This window comes from Aptenodytes patagonicus, chromosome 1, assembly GCF_965638725.1.
Source record: "Aptenodytes patagonicus chromosome 1, bAptPat1.pri.cur, whole genome shotgun sequence".
In the NCBI taxonomy this organism is placed as follows: Eukaryota; Metazoa; Chordata; class Aves; order Sphenisciformes; family Spheniscidae; genus Aptenodytes; species Aptenodytes patagonicus.
In genome coordinates, this window is record NC_134949.1 from 205831461 (window position 1) to 205844971 (window position 13511).

The window sequence follows — 13511 nt, forward strand, 5'->3', positions numbered from 1 at the left end:
TTTCGGCCTCTTTCATTTGTTACAGTAAATGACCAGGTATGACCAGGTATGCTTTTGGCATTTTGTTCTGCTGCTGACACCTGCAAATACTAGAGCTGGGTGGTAAAGTTTTGAGGTTAGTTGTTATTTTCATTTTTGCAGATGTGTATTTAGCATGTGCCATTCTGGGTCATCCATTTTGTCCACGCTGTCGGGTGCAGCTTGCTCAGGGTAGATTCCAGCTGATAATAACCAACTCACAGTTTGCACAATATTTAACCAGATGTCTTCAGTTGCAACTTTAGGTTATTTCTGCCTTGACTGCTTAATTTTACTTTCACCAGAACACTCCCAAAACCTTTGCTTTCATATAGTAACTATGTAGGAATGCTGCATGTGAGACTATTCAGCACGAAGATTTTAATGAAATGCTCCTGTAAATATGCTTGCTTCTCTGTTGTTACAGTTATTTTAAGTGTATGTTTAACTTGCCGATTTTACACACCGCTGTGCAGCCATTTGTTATATATTAACTTAAGACTCAATCCCGCAAGGTAGTGGCTGCTTCTGTATCATGCTGAGTCCCTTTCCCTCCCAGCAGTGTTTAAGGGCTTACAAGGTGCTCAGCACCTCGCAGGACTGAGCCCTGAATCCAGGCAACAACAGGCTCTTTCAAAAACCAAACAGGTTTTCTGGAACAAGGTTCATACTGTAACCGGGCAATATTTTGTGCAATGGATTTTCATACATTTAGATTAAATCTTATCCAGAACAACAGATCTCACAGTTAATGGCTGCTGGAAGACATAAACGTTTAGGTATGTATGGTGGTAATTAATTACATTTTACAATTATGGCTTTATTAGTTGTCCCCGTTAAGTGCAAAACCATGACTGAGACTAATATTTAATCTTTTGTGTGTTGGCTGCAGTGTGCTTTGCCCTTCTGTTAAAGTGTATGTGGTTTTTAGAGTTGCAGGTAATCTGTGCAGTTCATCTAGCAAAGCCATTTGGGCATTATTCATCGCTGCGCTTATGCACTGTACAACGGGGTGCTATGTGCACTGCGACTTCAAGGGGATCCCACTGGCAGTGGCGTTGGGGGTCAGATTCCCTGGCATTACCCCGGCTTTCTGGATCCCCCTTGGGCAGAAGCCCACCCAGCCATAGAGCCGAGCCACTGGCGGCTGTCTGCATTGGTGCATTGTCACCGATGGCACTGGGCTGGAGCACTGTCCTCCACTGTGAGACCAGCATTTTGAAAGGTAGGCTTTACCGAAGGGTATTAAGCTGATCTGTTGCTTACATGTTGGGAAGCCAGGAGAAATATTTAGTGGCCAAATGTATCTTAATGAGACCAAGATGTGATGTAGCCTGTGCAAACTACAGTATTAATTATTACTCTTTCTCTGAAACTTGTTTTGGGAGAAGAGCATGGCATTGGTCTGTGTTGTAAATTCAGATGTATTTGGCACAGAAAAAGTGCTGTAACATACTGTTCCTAAAAAGTTATTCTCGCTGTTTTGTATGCAGATGAAGACCATAATCTTCTATTGTTTGCAAGGAAAAAGACAGGACCTGAAACCTTTAAGTAATGGGGTTTAATTCCATCTACAAGCAAGGAAAATTACTTCCAAAAAGGCAGCCCCTGCCTTCCCTGTTCAACACCCTGCCATGCTAGGCAAGCAAGGAGATGCTCTTTGATTTTGGTTCTGGTATCACCTGCAAATAGTGGTAATTAGGAACTAAAAACTAAACCTGAGTTTTGCTTTCAGACTTATACTTAAGGTTGGCCAAAGACCAAGGCACAGTTCTGTTCTAGGGACTGTTGGAAGAATCTCACTTTAATTCAAATACACCTGGGTGTTAATAACCATATCTTTTCAAAATAAGCAATCACACTGTTGGCCTTTGCCCTTACTCTCCCAATTTAACTATCAGTTGCGCACACATTTATGTGTGGATTATCTCTTGAGATCAGTGTGATTTTTAAGCATGCAACAGCAGAGAATCAAATACATAAAATATTTGCAAGATCACAGCTCTGGCAACGTACTCTAACAGTATGAAAATCAGTACATAACTAGACTGAGGATTAAGCAACTTGCTGCCTGCCAGTTTTCTCGGAGTAATGGCCGTCAAGTTGGCTGCTGTGCTTTTCTAGGGAATAAGCAAAAAACCCAAACAAAACTGAGCTTTTAGGAGTCTTTAGTACATCAGAGAGGTTTTTGTGTAACTTTAAGCACAATTAGCTAAGCTAGCAACACTAAGAAGTTAAGAGTTGTTTACCCACTAAAAGAAAGTAGGGAAAGAGGTATAAGTTTATGGGAACAAAAGTGGACTGCTGATGCCAGTGAAGTATTTTCCAAAATACTTCAGTGTAGGATGAAGGCACCACATGATCCCATGTAAGAATATTGCAGCAGAAAGTAGTCATAAGTACTCAATATCCTCCCTGGGAAAACAGCTCCTGGTTTAGGGGAAATGAGGCTGGGCTTGGTTATATGTTAATTCCCTTTCATTACTATGTGTTAGCAAAGCTGTTTAATACTTGCTGTAAAGCCTGGATTTCACTCTCCTCTCATTTAATACCAGGTTAAATCTGGAATAATAAGCTCTCAAAAGCTCGGAGGTTCCAGTAAAATGAGATTTGGCTAAAAATTACATGTTGGTTTCTACTAGTAACAGTGTTGTAGCTTTGGCACCCTAAGCACTGAGAGAAGCAAGCCTGGTGAGAAAAGAGACTATGCTTCATTAGGATATTGAAAGGTTTAGTAGAAGTTGCTATGTCTTATTGCAAACCTTGGGAAGGATTTCTTTCTCCAGAGAGCCTGAACTCCCTCCATCCCCCTTTTCTTAGACTTCAGAACAATGGAAAATGTAATAGTAAATTTTGAACCACTTCCAAATGTTTGTATGATGTATTTTGCTTAAGTGTTGGAAAATCAACACGTAGAATATTGTGCATGGAGCAGGATGGCTGTTATTTCAGCATTTCTTGGGCAGCGGTATCTGTGACTCTGAGGGCTGAACACTGAACGGGAGCTGTTTATCAGCTGAACGATAGCAGGATTTCTGATAAATTAAGCATCTTCTCTTGGCCTGGTACAGTGAAGCATAAAGCTGATACTACAGTCAGCTGAAATTGGCTTGTTATAAAGGTACACCTCTGATTCTTTGGTTAAAACAATTATTCTGGAATGTATTTGTCTGTGGCTCTTCAGGACTTTCAGAGTTAAAGCTTTCATGTAAATCTTGTCCCTGCTAGGAAAATTACCAGATGCTGACAGGGGGTGTCACCAGTGGCTCAGCTGAACATATGCCACATATGGCTTGGCGCAAGCGCTGGACAGGGAGGCCCTGTTCCCTGCTGCCGCAGAGACTGGTGAAAACAGGTTTTAGACCAACCAATTTCAGCATAATACTAAAGGTTAGCCTCTACACAGTGTTTGTCCTACCAATGAGACTGAATAACTAATCAAGCATAGGTGGGCCTGCCAAAATTTTCGCTGCATCAGAAGAGAGTTAGATGGCATCTTTACTGAGCTATTTTACAAATGGTATTTTCTGAGGCACAGAGCAATCCCAATGTCCTTGCACTGGGACTATATCGCATTATTTTTGTGGTGAAGCTGGAATTGAAACTGAATCAGAGATTGAATGTAAAGCAGACCAAAATCTCTATTTACCTTAATGATTGATTTTAATCTCTGAATTTGACACAACAGCACTCCATAAGAAATTCAATCAACCGTTTTCTGGAGAAACTATTTTCCTGCTTTTCCAGAGAACATACTTAAAAATATTTCCTGTTTGGGATGTTGCCACAGAATTTGTGTTTCTTTGTGTCTCTTTTGCTAACCCGCTACAGACACCCACCCAGCACCACCACCTGCACACCCACCTCACGCCCACACGTCCTGGCACCCTACGGCTTTGAAACACAACACATGGGGAATAAGCTGAGGGCACTTCCACGTTCCCCCAGCCCTTTCCAATTCACAGCACTCCTCGGCAGCTCCTGAGACAAATTTCAAGTCTGGAGCAATTTCAGGAATCCTGCTGCTTGTGGAAGGAGGAGTTTCCACTCGCTTTCCTGCACTTTCCTCCCTGCCCTTGGATGCTTACTTCCACCTCCTGCCCTGCAACAGCTTGGGTGCAGCCAGGGGAGCTGGTTCAACTCACAGCCTGGCAGGAAAAAGCAGAACGGAGGTCCAGCATCTCTCCCTTTAGGTGGTGGCATGCTCTTAGGTTGGCTCAAGCCATCACTTCTACCTTCATCCGTAGAGACCAGGTAGATGAAGGAGACGTTGTGAACAGCGGCAGGTGGTCTATGGGAAGCGACAGCATCTCTGGGTCAGCGTGTGGTAACAGGAGAGAGCAAAGCAGCTGTTCCAGTCCTGGCACAGAAACAGAAAGTTTGTTGAATTATGTCATGAAAAGTGAGAGGTTGGGAGGAGATCTGACTCAGGTATTTAGTATTGCTTAGACAAAAGACAACCCTAGGACAGAATTGGTGCAGACTGCCTCCTTTTCATACTGCAGCTGGAAACATGGCTCACATTTCCCACTTAGTATTTTAATTATGTACCCCAGTGTGTTGAGGGAATGGCTGCTAAGGTTTTTCTCGTTAGATTTTCTTAACCTGAAGTTTAACAAGGTCTTCTTAAAAAGGACAGTGTGACTGACAGAAACTGAAGTGTCCATTTTGCTGTTTGCAATGTTTAGGCAAAGACAGCTCACCAATGTAAATTAACTTTTGAAGTAAGGAGATGTGTAATCTTTCAGGTTCAGAGCTACCCTGTGCTCTTACAAGACATAAATTATTAGTCAGATCTGCAAATTCCAGTTTAAAAGACTAATGGACCATCATCAAAATAGGCAATTCAGTCTTGAAACGGGCACTTTAGTCTGAACTCCTTCCAAAAAACTGGACTTTATGGTTTGTCCTCTGCATGGGTAGATAATGGATTATTTTCTCGTGTGTACACTTTTTATAGCTCTCATCACCGTAAGCATCAAAGTGCCAGAGAAACATTGATGGATTTGTCCTTGCAGGCCCATAGGTTATAAGGTACTACTCCTATCATCACTTATTTTACACATATGGCACTTAAGCTGAGAAAAGTATGCTGAACTGCCAAGGTCAGAGAGAAACAAAATCCAGAATCCTTCTTCCCCAGCCTCAGTCATAAAGACATCTTTCCTGCCTTAGATGGGGCTTTCATTTTTTTTGATGATTTACCATTACTTTCAGGGCTGATAAAATCCAGAGTTGTTTAACCTCTACTCATAGGAATATGGGTGTATGAGCCATAAAGGTCTCTTGGGGCACTGGTTCCAGTCCCCTTATTTCAGACAATCATGCCATTTGGTACCTTAGATATACATAACTAACTCCATCTCAGGCTAATTAAGTCAGGTTTTCTTCCACACTGTTCTAATAGGAAGACAGTTGCACGATTCCAATGTTCTGATCTTAAACAATCTTCTTCTGATTTCCCATCAAAATCTGACTAACTTGTGCAGCTGCAATATCTTATAGAGGCAGTCAGTATGTATTATTTGTCTTGCTTCCTAGAAACAATTATAATATTACAAATAACATCAGGCTGCAAGAGATTTCCTTCACTATCCTGCTGATAAAAGATCTAATTTAGTATGTATGGCTGTTTTTAACAGGCACCAGTAAGCAAGTATAAAATTTATAAATTTGTATGTGTCTGATTCCATGTCCAGACAAATAATTTTTCGAGTGAGCAGCACTGTGTGTTTTCTGCATCTTTAAAATCAGGTAACTTCTTTTCTTGCCAAAATACAGTCAGTTTGCTTAAATTTGATCATCCATGATTTTAAAAAATACTCTTGATTTTAGTATTAATAAAGAAGAAGGTAGTTAGTTACTACACCACCAGAGAAAGAGAGGGTTGACTATTAGTTAAAGGCTTATCATTGATTTGAAGTTTTCAGGCAGGCTAAATTCAGAGCACGTATTTTATTGAAAAGGCCCAGCACGTAAATGTTGTTGTAGCACTTCATTGGTATCCACTTTGTTCACATTGGTTTTTTCTAGCTTTTCCATCCCACGGGATTTTTGATAGAGTAAATTCATACAAAAAGTAGAAGTTATTGACAAACTAGAGGTAGAATTAGCAAGAAGATTTTCTTGTTTTTCCTGAAAAAGAAAGAGAAACATGGTGGAGATGGTAATACAATCTTCTGGCACAAGAAATGTGCCCATGAATGTTAATTTAGTTCAGACTGTAACAAAGACAGCAAGTTCATCATTGTAAAAAGAGACTAAACAAAGAAAAGTATTGATACTAATTGAAAAAAAAACCCTGTGTGGTTCTTGAAGCACATGAATCAAGACCGCCTAGAAGCCTCCACTGATTAACAACAACAAACCCTAATGCTTCCCCCCAAATGCTACCTGTTTCTTCCTTTTTTTAATCTTAGTGAGATATTCACTGTTCTGACCTCATGAACATATCAAAAGCTGTAATTGTTCAGGGCTTTTTGCCCCGTCCAGCATGGAGTTAACTAAGGTGTGCAGCTGCCCTATCACCAGTTGGGTATTTCTGTTGCATCACGCTGGGCCAATTATTCTACCGAGACCTGTTATTTTATTATAATAAGCATCAGAAGAAAGATGATCTTATATAACTTCACATAATTTCTACTGATGTGCATCATTCCTAATGAAGTCCACTACCTGCTTCACTTTTAAAGCATTTCCATCTTTTCTAATATCTGATGGACACTGTCCATCTGCAGTGTTGATGTATCCCTGCTCCCTTCAGCACAGCTGAATGATTTAAGCGAGGGTTGGGTGCTGCTTGTGCTTCCTCCTCGTGCCCAGGGAGAAGTGCCATCGCTCAAAAATCATATAAACCCATGCACAGCCCTTCGCTACGGCTCACACGCAAAAATGAATGAAATGCGCCAGCTCCTCAGCCCCTGGCCTGAGCGGTGCAAACACCTGCTGCAGGTGGTCCTCAGCCCTCAAACTCTTCAAGGCCCTTTCTCTATGTATTTATTCTTCCACTGACTTATTTTGGCCTTCTGGTTACATAACAAGGTACCTTCATATCCTCAGGTAATTTTGGAAGGCCACAGTTTTGAATAGAGAGGACAGGATGGTGGGGTAATTAAGTGGGTGGGGAAGAAGGTTGATAAAGAGCTTAATAGTCACTTTTACATGCTACTATTTCGAGCAAGGAAAATAAATACAGAATGGCTGTAGGGCCATCAGATGCTGCAGCGAGGGGTGTGACATAGGAAGGGATGGCGGGTAGAGCAGAGAAGGAAGAGAAAGGAAATGGCCGTAGGGTGGGACAATCCCACTTCCTTTTCTGAGATCGCACCCTTTCTTCCCAACTAGTCCAGATCACTTTAATGTACATCCAACAGAAAATCTAATATAATGTTTTTCAAGAAAAAAAAGAAAAAGAAAAAGATGTATGGTATAGAAAAAATGAATTTTTGACTAATCTCTTTTTCTTCTTATTTCTGTCTACTTTACATCTCCGTGGCCCTTTTCCTACCTACATCTTACACTTTGTGAGACACAAAATAAAAGTGGAATTCAGCCTTCCTAATTGGTAACGGGAAGTCTTCTTTATGTTTAAACACAATGATCTGTTTATTGGAAACTGCTCTTCTGTAGTACCAGCCATCTCTTCATGTCATGCTGTCTGAATAATGTCTCTTGAGGACGGGGAGAAAGAATAGCATCGCAGTCGGACCCCGTGGGGTTATAAATAGCATTCTAGCAGCCTGAAAGGCTGAAGCCATCATTAAGTTGCATGCAGCTGTAGTGGTGTAGGTGGGTGAGTAAGAGCAACTCGGAGATGGGATAATGGTAACCTGGTACACAAGGGTCATTTTTCATTGATGGCGTTACTCCATCAGGCTATTGTGTTCTCCCTAAATTAGGTCTCTGTGTTTAACAGAGCTGAGCAAGCTCAGCAAAACAGCCTCAGCAAAGCACATTTAAAAGAAGATTAGAGGGAAAAACCGTTTGTTGTGTGTTGTGATTTAGACCAAACTGTGATAAACTTTTCTCACTTTGGTCAGCAATTGCCTTTATCAGCAGCAAAGTAAATGCAACAGGAACTGGCCTTTTGGAAGTGGCATACCAGCTTTCTACATAAGGGCAATGATGACTTTCACTGGGCAAATTAAGAAGTTAGTACAGCAATTTAATCTAAGCTGCCCTTTGAGTGTTTTCCTTAGCAACATGATTCATTTTCTGGAATGGATTTTTTCACTGCCAAGATGACAAAGGTCTTGAATTTGGAAAATTCCTTTCAAATTATTACTACTAAATTGATTGCAGATATACACAAATGGAAAAATCCTACATTAATTTCACACAGTTTATATATAAAACAGATGAAAATAATTAGCAGCCTATGTTAGTTTGAGCTTGCATACACAAACATACTACTCTTCCCTCATTTCTAAACTGAACAAATTGAGATCTTGATCCTGCTCCCAATGAAGTCGGTGGGGTAGTTGCCTTTAACTTCAATAGATATATGACTCAGCTTAATTCCCTCTGTGGGACCTGTCAATGTGTTAAAGATTCCTTGGAGGTTAATTGCTTGCAGGAGAGCCTTTGCCTGCGATGTAAAAGGAAGGTGCAAAATGCAGAACTGGAGCATTAGCTATGTACTGCAGCCTGGAAAATACACTGTCATTTAAAGCACAGGGATCTCTTATGTCAGTAATCCTGCATCTTAATAATTAAATTTGGTCACTCATTAATTTAGAATATGTCTTAGAGAGTCACTTCCTTTGCCATTTTGCCCAATAGCTGTTGAAGTAGGACAAATGCTTTTGTTTTCCTGAAATTATTCCTTTTGGCTCTTTTTCTGTACTCTCTTTTAAGAGTACCTTTTTTAAAAAAATCACTGCTTTAAAATAGACTTTTAGAAAGTATTTATAAAAGAATAATGAAAGAAATAATAGAGTTGTGGGAATGGAAGCGAAGATTTTTTAAACTAAGTAAAAAGAATCGTTCTCATTTAGACTTTTCAGATTTAAGTGAGTGACTTTCTTATTACCTAAATGTGCCTTTTGCATTTCATTTTTGTTGCGGTAAGTGTGATGACCATTGTCAAATCACTATTAAAAATCTCATGCATATACCAATCTGGAATTTATTCTTGGAGTTCTTCTCTTCATAAATTACTATACTTGGTCAACCGTAACATGTAATTCTGGCACTGCCTCTCAGTTCACTGCAGACTTTGTTACTCATCTGGAGTCAAACTATTAGCCTGTAAATAACACAATATATAGCTCAGTTTTTCAGAAATACCTATGGAAGTGCTATGAATTTTTTCTTATTTACACCTTTTCAAGCATTCTCAGTGGCAAATAGTATTAATCCTCTCTAGAAGCAAAAAAGCTGGAAAAACAGCCAGGAATGCCACTTCAAAAGCACCTTTTTTTAATCAGAAATTTGGATGACATTTTGCTTTTTTAGGATTGTAGAAAAACCATTATATGTGAAGGACTAACTTACTGAAACTTTGCTGTGTAACTTTGACGAAACACTATGGCTCGTTTTTCTTCAAATATTGTAAGAAACTGGAAAGCGTTTAGTTTATAGTCAGAAGAGTGATTTGCCTTCTTTCCCATGGCAGTCCCGTTGATAAATTTTGCTTTGCATCATTTTACTAAACCTTGGTGTGAAGGCACCTGAATACTATATACACTTCCCAGCCTTTAAAAAAATAATAATTCAAATTAAGAAAAGATTTTGGTAATTATTGGTCTCCAGTACTGGAAGTTAATCCCTGTTCTCAGACATACTCTTTAGTGTGCTGCATCCGTGCTTCACTAAATAGTACGTGGATGTGGAAGGACAGACTCTGACTCAATGAAGCTGCAAGAGTTTGAAGAGGGTTTTGGCATACTACCAGTAGAAAATATATGACAAACAAGTCTGGAAGATTAAAACTATAATATTTACTTTTAGAAACTTGGCAAATGTCTAATTGACTAAATACTGTTATCTCTGTAATTGCAATTTTCTAGGTATTTCCTTCGTTAAATGTAATGACATTTAGGAAATATGACATACGATGATATTCTTATCTAATTATCCAAAGTGAGCTTTTCAGTGTGGCTTTCTAAGAAAATTAAGTTCTTGTGAGCACGTTGTTAGTCTGTCAATACCTTCTCGTGTCATTTCCGTCTCCTCCAGCAGTTTTTAACCTGCTGATGAGCTTCAAATGTATTTAAAAGAAGGGTTCAGATCTCAAAGTTATCAGAATTTCTTAAGTTTCAGAAACACCGTTGGCTGGATAAAGGAGAGACCCAAATTAGTGGCTCAGTTCAGGTCAATAGTTTTTTCTGTTTTGTCTTTTTGTCCAGCTGGTAGGTAGAGGACACAGGAGTAACTGGGGGTTCCCTTCTCTGAGGGGACTGGTGGATTAAAAAGGATATTCAAAATTAATGTGAGGGATATAGCCGGGATATATATGGAAAGGAACGTGCAGGAACATAGGAACATAAATCCATTAAGTTCAGGTTTGAATAGTGCTGTTAGAAGTTTGTAAGCGACCAGCACAGACCCCTAGAGATACCAGGGAGGCTGTGAGATAAGTTTACAAGACCTGTTGAAGGTGTTTTTAAAGTTAACTTCTGATACACTTCTTGTCTCATATAAATGAAATAATATTTCCCTTTATGGTGCTGCTAAAGTCATTCTCTTGGCCATTTCAGTGCCTTCACTGAGTCCCCCTTCAGAGACTTCCTTTTCCCACGGTCTGAAGCAGATAATTCTTGCTGCACTGACTTGAGAACTTCCCCCAGGTAGTCCCAAGCTAACACAGATCACCAGCGATGGTCCATATGGACCCTCTCCATACTGCGTCAGCGTTTCCAGTCCTAATCTTCATTTCCCCTTTGCTTCCCATGCCCAACACTGTAAAGCAGACACTTTACTCTCTCATTTGAGTCATTCTTCAAAACTCACTCCTTCCATGGGGCGTACCATAAAGCTGAGGCCAGCAAGACCTGGGCTGGTGGCAGGCTGTGCCTGCTACTGCTGACTGCCAGAGAATCCTGTGGTCACTCCCAGAGTTATTTGCTACCCCATTTGACCTACATCCCTTAAGCCCATTTGTTTGCCTCATCCCCTAACTACACCTTGCCTTTGAGAGTATGTCTACACAGCTCTCCAGAGAAGTAATTACAGCGTGTACAGTCACACCAGTCTCAGAGGAGAGGCAGTGAGGCTAATGGCCTTCGTTCCTTCTTTAGGGTGTCTGTTCTGCCATGCTCTGTGTCCCACTTTCATTTTGCCTCTTACCTGAAGTACATTAAAACAGTTTTAGTTATGTCTACAGCTCCAGTCCAAGTGTAGAAATATTTTTAGACAATAAACTATTTGAGCAAGGACTACCAGTTGTTATGGGTCTTTGTCAGGCGTCGTGACATGGGGCTGTGTGGCATTGTGTCACAAAATTTTCCTTGTAGTATATGAACAGTGTTCAGATTGTGCATAAAATGTTGTTCTTGCTGTTAACTGAGAAACAGCGGCAAACCAAAAAGTGGTCCAGACTGGGGACTGAAAGACAGCCTGGGAACCAATCATGAGTATCTGAAAGAGCTTGCTGATGGCAAGAACTTCTTTTAGAGCATTTATGTCTTTAAGCTTAATAAAGGAAACCACGCTTAGGAAAATATGCTGATTTGTTCTCCAGTAAGAAATTTTTGTCTGGCACCACAAACACCATGGGGCCCCAGTCCAATTTAAATACTAAATGAAAATGTATTTCTATGTTGCAGATTGTTTTGTTATAAAATATACACCTAGCTACTAAATATTCTTTGCTGGGGTGAAAAAGTGACAGGTGATCTTGGGCTTTTTTCACTTTTTACTTTGGGCTTACTAGGAGGATCATTTATATCGTGGAAGGAAGTGGACTATTTAAGCCGCAGATTATAGCTGGGAAAATAAACTCGTGTTTATTTATTATTTATTAAATAATCTCGTGTTTGAGAAGGGTGAGAACTGCTACGTGTGTTGGCCAATCGGCCGTGCTACGCAGCAGAAACCCGTGCAAGGCCTGTGCCCGTGACAAAAACCAAGGGCGAGCAGAGCACAGGTACCTAGACAGGCAAGCAGAGCGGTGAGGCCGGGACAGCATACATGACATTTTGAAGGTACTAAACACGATCGTCCTTCTGCGGCCGGGTGCCTGCTGCTCGGGCACCGCCGCCGCACACGGCAAAGGGAAGGGAGGCTCCTTCCAGCAAGCGGCAGCGCTGGAGACCCGGCGGGAGTCACTTCGGGGTGGGCGGAGCAGAGCAGACCCTTCCCGGGGAGGGGAGGACCGAGGCCGAGAGCCGCCGGCAGGCTCGGCGCGGGGGCGGCCGGAGGAGCCGGGGGTTCCCGGGCCGCTCCGCTCCGCTCCGCTCCGCCCCGCTCCGCCCCGCCGGGCCGCCGCCCCCGGCCGGCGCTGCCCGTGTGCGCGGCGCTCCCCGCCCGCCCCCTCCGCCCCGCTGCGGCGGCCGCTGCCATAGCGATGCGGGAGCGGGCGGCGGCGGGGACGGGCTGCGGCGGCGGGGTCCCCCGGCTCCCCCCAGGTAAGGGCGCTGCTCCGCGAGTCGCCTCCCGGCAGCATCGCGGGGAAGTTGTAGACTCCGCGCCGCGAGCCGATTTTTTAATTTCATTTCATTGTATTTGTTCTCCTGCCTCTCTCCCGCTCCCTTTCTGCCTGCTCAGGTGCAGTTTCTCCCAAAGCCGCTTTCTCTGGGAACTTCTCTGCCGAGGGCAGCGTCTTGTTCTCATTATTCTCATATATTTATTTTCCGCGTGGAAATTCGCAAGCGGTGCAAGAGCACAAGGGCAGGCCGAGGTTTCGGTGCCCGGCGGGCTTTTGTCCGGCCCCGGGTGCCGCGGCGGCGGGGGCAGGCTCGCCTCGGCTCGGCTCGGCTCGGCTTGGCTCTGCCTTGCAGCCCGGCAGGCTCCTGCCGCGACCCTGTGAATGAGGGGGATTAAAAACAGGCGAGGGAGATTTCAGGCGTCTCGCTAAAACACAAGAAAATCCTTTTATCCCCAGAGGGACAGAGGCTCGCAGAACTCCTTTTAAAGTGCACTCAGGAGGGAGCAGCCTTAAAACCAGTGGATACGAACACCAAAACGCCCGCGTTTCACGAGGGGGGTTTGCCTGTGCGGGATCTGCTGCTGCTCCCCGGGCCCGCTCGCTGCAGTCTTACTGCGATGAAAAATCCCGACAGCGTTTGGCATCTCCTGCAGGCTGCGGGGGCTCTGCCGCCGGTCCCCCGCCTCGCCCGGCCCCCTCCGCTTGCCAGGGCCCCCCCCCCCCCAATCCCGCTGGCCCTCGGAGCCCCCGCGGCCACTTGGGTGGTAAGGAGACAAAGAAGGGGCCGGGGCTACCTCTCTCCCTCAAGCACAGCTGTACGTTTTCTCTCCTCGTTTCGGGGGGGGGGGTGGTGGAGGTGGGGGTATCCCCCCCCCGGCAGCGGCAGGTTTGTGAAGATCCCACT

The 13511-nt window shown here is 43.1% G+C and overlaps 1 protein-coding gene across 5 annotated transcripts in view; it reads left to right on the top strand.

Annotated features, from left to right (window-relative positions):
- Positions 1 to 13511, top strand: part of SPATA13 (spermatogenesis associated 13) — a 168402-nt gene that overhangs the window by 105579 nt on the left and 49312 nt on the right. Inside the window, exon 1 of one of the 5 annotated variants that reach the window (XM_076328079.1) lies at positions 12531 to 12587. The exons of the other annotated variants lie outside the window; for them this stretch is intronic. The gene's annotated coding sequence lies outside the window, so the exon portion shown is untranslated. Of the gene's footprint in view, positions 1 to 12530; positions 12588 to 13511 lie in introns of those variants that run through there. 5 annotated transcript variants of the gene reach the window in all.